Raw genomic sequence first — 8,287 nt, 5'->3', positions numbered from 1 at the left:
TGAGGTATATGAAACATTTAAACTTGTAAATAAATTTAAGAATTATGGCAAAAGTGCACTTTTTCTTAATAGATTTCTAGGAAACTTTCTTCCTAGACATTCATATCTTTTTTTTTTCCAATTGCTACTTCAGTAATGGGACTTCGATGGGAACTTTTTCCTACTTAAATAATGTGAATTTTTTACTTTAAAACAAAAGCAAAAAACCTTTCACTTTTGAAGTAAGTAAAATGTATATTGAATGATGTGTTTTGGGGCAGATCCTTGAAGTCTAATTTATTTTTCTCTTTCGAAAGCTTCTTGCTATATGCAAAGAACAGCTGAGAACAGTTTCTTTCAGAAAATTGGTGTTATCTCATTGGCTTGTGAAGTAAGATTTTTAGAGATGAACCATCAATTGTACATGGTATCTTCTCTGGTTTCTGGCTGAGTTAACAGAATATTTGTGCCACTGGACTGTTCACACTCATTCCTTGGTGGTTGTGTGCATGTGACGTTGGAGAAACTCCTTTTGTCCGTTTTAGGCATTGGTTTCGACTTCTGGTGTTCTCGGGTACATCTAGGAGCCTATACGTTTCTCCTCCCGTAATCAGTGGAGAGAAGTAGGTGCCTGTCACGGGCAAAATTGTCTCAGTTTGGGCAATTCTACTTCAATTAATTGCCAATTAGCAAACTTCTGATTACTGATTTAGGTATTGAGGGGGAAAAATAGAGGATAAACAATTAAACACTTCAGCAAAACACCTTTTCTCCCCCTTCCCCAGGTTCACACATCCCTTGTTCCCTTTCTGGTCTCAGTGTCCCTTGTTTTTGCCCTGTGTTTTTGCAGCTATGACCATGAGATGGTGGATTTCAGGATCTTGCGAGGAGGAAGCAGGGCAAAAAGTAAGATCATAACCCTGGACTTCAGGAGAGCTAACTTTGGCCTCTTCAGGGACCTTCTTGGAAGAATTCCATGGGATAGGGCCTTAGAAGGACAAGGGGTCCAAGAGAGCTGGTTAATACTCGAGGATCACCTCCTCCAAGCTCAAGAGTGACACATCCCAATGAGCAAGCAGTTGAGAAAAGTGGTCAGGAGACCTGCATGGATGAACAAGGAGCTACTGGCAAAACTCAGAAGGAAGAAGCGTGCAGAGGTGTGGAAGCAGGGACAGGCCACGTGGGATATAGGGACGTCATCTGAGTATGCAGGGACAGGACTAGGAAGTCCAAGGCCCACTTGGAATATGATCTGGCAAGGAATGTCAAGGACAGCAAGAAGGGAGGGCTTCTTTAAATACATCAGTAACAAAAGGAAGACTAGGGAAAACATCTCTCATAGGAGGAAAGGCTGAGAGAGCTGGGCCTGTTCCGTTCCCCCTCAGTCACAGAATCACAGAATGGTTTAGGTTGGAAGGGACCTCTGGAGATCATCTAGTCCAACCTCCCTGCTCAAGCAGGGTCACCTAGAGCATATTGCCCAGGATGACATCCAGACGGGTTTTGAATATCTCCAGGGAAGGAGACTCCACTACCTCTCTGGGCAACCTGTGCCAACGCTCTGTCACCCTCACAGTGAAGAAGTTTTTCCTCAGGTTCAGATGGAACTTCCTGTGGTTCAGTTTCTGCCCGTTGCCTCTTGTCCTGTTGCTGGGCACCACGGAGAAGAGGCTGCCCTCATCCTCTTGACACTCCCCCTTCAGATACTTGTACACGTTGATGAGATCGCCTCTCAGTCTTCTCTTCTGCAGGCTGAACAGGCCCAGCTCTCACAGCCTTTCCTCATAGGAGAGGTGCTCCAGTCCCCTCATCATCTTCACAGGCCTCCGCTGGACTCTCTCCAGGAGTGCCATGTCTCTCTTGTACTGGGGAGCCCAGAACTGGACACAGGACTCCAGGCAAAGTCTCATCAGAGCGGAGTAGAGGGGCAGGATCACCTCCCTCGACCTGCTGGCAACACTCTGCCTAATGCAGCCCAGGAGACCATTGGCCTTCTTGGCCACAAGGGCACACTGCTGGCTCATGTTTAACTTGTTGCCCACCAGCACTCCCATTGGCCTTCTCTGCAGAGCTACTTTCCAGCAGGTCAACCCCCAACCTGTCCTGGTGCATGGGGTTATTCCTGCCTAGGTGCAGGACCCGGCACTTGCCTTTGTTGAACTTCAGGAGGTTCCTCTCCGCCCAGCTCTCCAGCCTGTCCAGGTGCCTCTGAATGGCAGCACAGCCTTCTGGTGTGTGAGCCTCTCCTCCCAGTTTCGTATCATCAGCACACTTGCTGAGGGTGCACTCTGTCCCTTCCTCCAGGTCATTGATGAATACATTGAACAAGACTGGAGCCAGGACTGACCCCTGGGGGACACCACTAGCCACAGGCCTCCAACTTGACTCTGCGCCATTCACCACAACCCTCTGAGCTCGGCCATCCAGCCAGTTCTCAATCCACCTCACCGTCCACTCGTCTAGCCCACACTTCCTGAGCTTACCTAGGAGGATGTGATGGGAGACGGTGTCAAAAGCCTTGCTGAAGTCCAGGGAGACAACATCCACTGCTCTGCCCTCATCTACCCAGCCAGTCCTTCCGTCATAGAAGGCTATCACATTGGTCAAGCATGATTTCCCTTTGGTGAATCCATGCTGACTACTCCTGATCACCTTCTTGTCCTCCAGATGCTTAGTGAGGACCTCCAGGAGGAGCTGTTCCATCACCTTTCCAGGGACGGAGGTGAGGCTGACAGGCCTGTAGTTTCCTGGCTCCTCCTTCTTGCCCTTTTTGAAGACTGGGGTGACGTTGGCTTCCTGCCAGTCCTCAGGCACCTCTCCTGATCTCCAGGACCTTTCAAAGATGATGGAGAGGGGCCTAGCGAGCTCCCTCAGCACACGTGAGTGCATCCCATCAGGGCCCATGGATTTATGGATGTCAAGTTTGGACAGAAGATCTCTAACCTGATCCTCCTCCACCAAGGGAGAGTCTTCCTTTCTCCAGCCTTCCTCTCTTGTCTCCAAGGTCTGGAATTCCTCAGGACTGGCCTTAGCAGTGAAGACTGAAGCAAAGGCAGCATTTGATAACTCTGCCTTCTCTATATCCTTTGTTACCAGGGCACCTGTCCCATTCAGCAGCGGGCCCACGTTTTCCCTAGTCTTCCTTTTGCTATTGATGTATTTGAAGCACTCCTTCTTGTTGTCCTTGACATCCCTTGCCAGATTTAATTCCAACTGGGCCTTAGCCTTCCTTGTCGCATCCCTGCACACTCTGACAACGTCCCTGTATTCCTCCCGAGTGGCCTGTCCCCTTTTCCACATTCTGTGTACTTCCTTCTTCTGCTGGAGTTTTGCCAGGAGTTCCTTGCTCATCCATGCAGGTCTCCTGCCTGCTTTGCTGGACTTCTTCCTCAGAGGGATGCACCCATCTTGAGCCTGGAGGAGGTGATGCTTGAATATTAACCAGCTTTCTTGGACCCCTCTTCCTTCTAGGGCTCTACCCCATGACATTCCCCTAAGTAGGTCCCTGAAGAGGCCAAAGTTTGCTCTCCTGAAGTCCAGCGTTGCAATCCTACTCATTGCCCTGCTCCCTCCTCGTAGGATCCTGAACTCCACCATCTCATGGTCACTGCAGCCAAGGCTGCCCCCTACCTTCACATCTCCAACTAGACCTTTGTTCGTTAGTACAAGGTCTAGCATTGCACCTCTCCTTGTTGGCGTCTCCACCACCTGAGTCAAGAAATTATCATCAATCCTCTGCAGGAACCTCCTCGACTGTTTGTGCCTAGCCATGCTCTCTTCCCAGCAGATGTCAGGGTGGTTGAAGTCTCCCATGAGAACCAGGGCCTGTGAACGTGAGGCTACTTCCAGCTGTCTGTAGAAGGCCTCATCGATGACTTCCTCCTGGTCAGGTGGCCTGTAGTAAACCCCCACAACAGTGTCACCCATGTTAGCCTGCCCTTTAATCCTTACCCATAGGCTCTCAACTTGCTCTTCATCCACCCCGAGGCAGAGCTCCAGACATTCTAGCTGCTCCCTCACAGAAAGAGCAACTCCACCACCTCGCCTTCCTGGCCTGTCTTTCCTAAAAAGCACATAGCCATCCATGACAGCATCGCAGTCACGTGAACTATCCCACCATGTCTCTGCAACCGCAATGAGATCATGGCCCTGTGACCGCACACAGATCTCTAACTCTTCCTGCTTATTCCCCATGCTGCGTGCATTGGTGTACAGGCATTTCAGAGAGCCAGTCAAGCACACAGGCTTCCCAGGAGAGGTGCAAGAGGATCCTCCATAGCCATGTTGCATGCTGTCTCCCCTGGTTGTATGCACCCGCTGGAGGCATCCTGACTTGAGCGGTGTTTTACTGACTACCCTGCCACTATACCACTCCCCTTCCCCCATCTTGCCTAGTTTAAAGCCCTCCTTACCAGGCTGGCCAATCTGTTGGCAAAGACGTGCGTGCCCCGCTTGGTAAGGTGGATCCCATCGCTCCCCATCAGCTGTTGATCTTCAAACAGGGTCCCATGGTCATAGAAACCAAAGCCCTGTTGCCAACACCAGCGGCGCAGCCAGTTGTTCACTTGGAAAACGCGTCTACTCCTCCTCCCATCCTTTCCCCTCACAGGCAAGATTGAGGAGAAAACCACCTGGGCTCCCAGACCCTTCACCATCATTCCCAGAGCTCTGAAGTCCTGTCTGATGGTTTCCAGTTTGCCTTTCGTGTCGTTAGCACCCACATGGAAGAGCAGCAGAGGGTAGTAGTCCGATGCATGGACAAGCCTTGGCAGTCTTTCCACGACATCTCTTATTCGAGCCCCTGGCAGGCAGCAAACCTCTCTGGACAAGAGGTCAGGTCGGCAGATAGGTGCCTCTGTCCCCTGCAGCAGGGAGTCACCCACAACAATCACTCGCCGCTTCTTCCGGGGGTTCCTGCACGGCACAGGGTCTGCCAGGCCAGTTGCCTCCCTTGGAGCCGTGCCCAGCCTCTCCTCAGCTTGGAGGGCGCTAAACTTGTTCTTCACAGGCAACTCTTGAGGAGGAGCAAGAGCCTTTCTCCTTCTACGAGAGGTCACCAGCTTCCAGCCTTCTTCAACAGTGTTATGATGCACCTTTACACACAGTGCTGAGCCCTCTGACAACTAAAAAAAGTCTTCTCCAGACTGATCAATGTATAGAAGTAGCTGAAGGGAGAGCTGCAAGAGGATGTGGCCAGACTCTTCTCGGTGGTGCTTAGCGATAGGACAGGAGGCAACGTGCACAAACTGAAACACAGGCAGCTCCCTCTGAACATGAGGAAAAACTTCTTCACTGTGAGGGTGACAGAGCACTGGAACAGGTTGCCCAGAGAGGCTGTGGACTCTTCTTCTCTGGAGATGCTCAAAAGCTGTCTGGACGCAATCCTGGGCAACGTGCTCTAGGTGACCCTGCATGAGCAGAGGGGTTGGACTAGATGATCTCTGGAGGTCCCTTTCCCCTTCAGCTATTGTGTCTCGTCTCATCTATCTTCCTTTTATGTCCTCAGGTGCATCCTCACATGTCTTGTCCTGTCTCTTGCCCTTCGTGGCTACCAGCCTTTCTTAAATACATTTGGGCAGAGGTACAATGCACGGCTCTGGGCAGTTGAAATTCTGGCATGTGGTGGGCTGTTACCATTCGTTTCAGAGGCAGCTGGAACCTGCTGTGACCAGCCCAAGGCAGTTAATGGCTTTCTCCCACACCGTTCACCCCTGCTACCCCAACTCTGCCAGTTATGCCCCATACAGACCTCCAAATGGTGCAAATGCCCCAATACTTGGCCTCTGTAGAAGCCAGAGCAGAGCTAGGTGTTGTTGAGTCCAGCAGAGATGGACTGTTTGCTTTTTAAATCTCCCTGAACTTATCACGAGCATTGCAGCACATAAAATAAGAATTTCAACCTTTGCGTGATTCTGAATTTCAGTGTTTTCAAACATGACTTATGCCATAGGTATCTACCATTAACTTAATTTATTAACTTAATACAAGAAAATGCAAACTTCTGAGAGATGTGGCCTGCTCCTTCTGGGTGCTTCTTAGCAACTGTGTGATGACTGCAGACTGCTGAAATTTCACAGTAGCTTTCCAAGTCTGGATCCTTGAATGTTAGCTGTAGTGTGAGGGAGGTGCAGGGGAGAGGCAAGGCAGGAGTTTTTTTTTTTTTTTTTCTTAGTAGTAGTAGAGTAAATTGGCTATGGGAATAGAGCAAGCAAGCTCTTCCCTCTGGATCTGCTCAGAAACCTTTCATACATGAGCATATCCTCCAGCAGCTGTATCACTGCAGAAATGGCCACACCACATCATTTGCCGATATTACTAACCTTTGCCAATAGCACTAACATGGACACTGAAACACTTAGCAGCAGAAATGGGAACTGCTTTTTCTGTGCGCTTCCCCACCCCCCCCCCTTTTTTTTTTTAAAATATGTTTAGCCTTGTGGTTAGTGCTCTGTCCTGGAAATTGGATGCTTCCGAGTGTAATACTGAGGGTCAGAGTTGTACCATAGGGCTGCAGAGCTGTGGATTTTGACTTCCTCTGTAGGAGGAGGTTTCTTTCAAGATTATGCTACTGATTATTGGTTTTTCTGACTGCTATTTCAAAAACTGCACCCCTTTCAATGAACAAAACTTACTGCAGTAGCTATGCGCATCAGCTCCTGCTCTACAAGAGCTGTGTGTGGGGTTTTTTTTTAGCGTTTTTCCATTACTACAGATCTACTTTTACAGTACCATATTCAGCTGTGTTAGTGGTGAAACAATAGCCCCAAATTTGAGTCAAATCTCTTTCCAACTAGGAAAGTTCCACAGAGAAACTGGAACGAGAAGGCAACGTAACGTTCCTGTCAGATAGAAGGTGACAGGAAAATTTAGGATATATTTTGTGAAAAGTTTAATATAAGAATTCTTAGGCTCTCATGGTTTGATTTTTTTCTTTTAATCAGGTCCCCACAAAGCAAAAAAGCCTGTTGCCCTAGTGCCAGAGTGGCACACAATGCAGAGAAGATGCAAATAATTCAAGAGAACACTGGAATAAAAGATGATGATACTTCTTTTCATACCTAAAGTGTACTTCTGTTTTCATGCACAGTATTCAAGTACTCCTCCAAAAAGAACGAGCTTCCAGTTTGATTTCATTTTGCATTGACAAAGGGATGTATGAAGTGTCTTAATGACCAAGATATTTGTTACTCTTGAGAGCACCTCGCTGAAGATCTTCTATTTTCATCTGTCACTGTAGTATCTGAGCAACTAACATTAAACAGTAACAATAGCAAAGTTTCAGGAAAACGCTCTGTGGTCTCTAGCACTTTCTTTTTTCAAGTTAAGAGCAGGAACACACAGAATCGAAATATTATGAGACAAGGTTTGGAGTCTGTTTGTTTTAATTTCCCATTTTAATTTCTTAGTTAGTATAGCTTATGTCCGAAAAAGGTGCCAGTATTCTGAACACCATTCGTTGATAAATGTTTTCATGGCATTCCAGATTAAGCTAATCTTCAGTAACTGGTTGCACAATTTCTCCTTGGCTGTCACTTATCTGTCCTGAGCTTTGTCATTTAGCTAGCTGTCTTAGTCACTCTGAACTGAAAATAATTTTTAATGCCTGTAGCCTATGATTTATTGCTGTGAGAATTCATATTTCCAACTTGTATTGACAGTTTATTGATAATTTTTGAGTGACTTGATTTCAAGGCACGATATTGGTAATTTTTGAGTGACTTGACTTCAAAGCCATTGTGCTTACAGAGAAATTGTAACAGAAGAAGCAGTATTTTGCCCTGTCTGCTGGGTACACAGATCTCATGCAATGGGTCGAAAATACAGACGGAAGCAGCAATCCACAGCTGCAGATGAGACTGAATGATATACAGTCCCTAGCCCCTCCTTTTCCAAAATTACAAACATTAGCTACCGCTGTTCATTTGAGCTCTAGCAAGTAGCTCATTAAATTAATGAAAAATTATGTGCTGTCTTTGAATTCAGTGTCTTGTCCCTACAGGTTAAAAATAACATGTCATTTATTATCAAGTCTTATTTCCGGTGAAAGCTCTTGGCCTTCTGCAGGTGGTGCATAACAGGAAAGGGTTGTCACAGAGTAACACAATTGCATTTATGGGTGTCTGGTTTTAGAATTGACCATCTTAAACCTCAGTTCCTTTTTCATCAATGAGGGCTTGAGGTGGCATCTTTCTAGTGCATCCTTGCCCTGTCAGGCCACAGCACACATGTACCACAGTGGTTACTCAAGAGTTCCATGCAAGTTCCACCCATATAGTTTATCCCTTCAGAAAATGGAGCCAACGGCACC

This window comes from Struthio camelus, chromosome 2, assembly GCF_040807025.1.
Source record: "Struthio camelus isolate bStrCam1 chromosome 2, bStrCam1.hap1, whole genome shotgun sequence".
NCBI lineage: Eukaryota > Metazoa > Chordata > Aves > Struthioniformes > Struthionidae > Struthio > Struthio camelus.
This window is presented reverse-complemented; position numbering follows the sequence as displayed.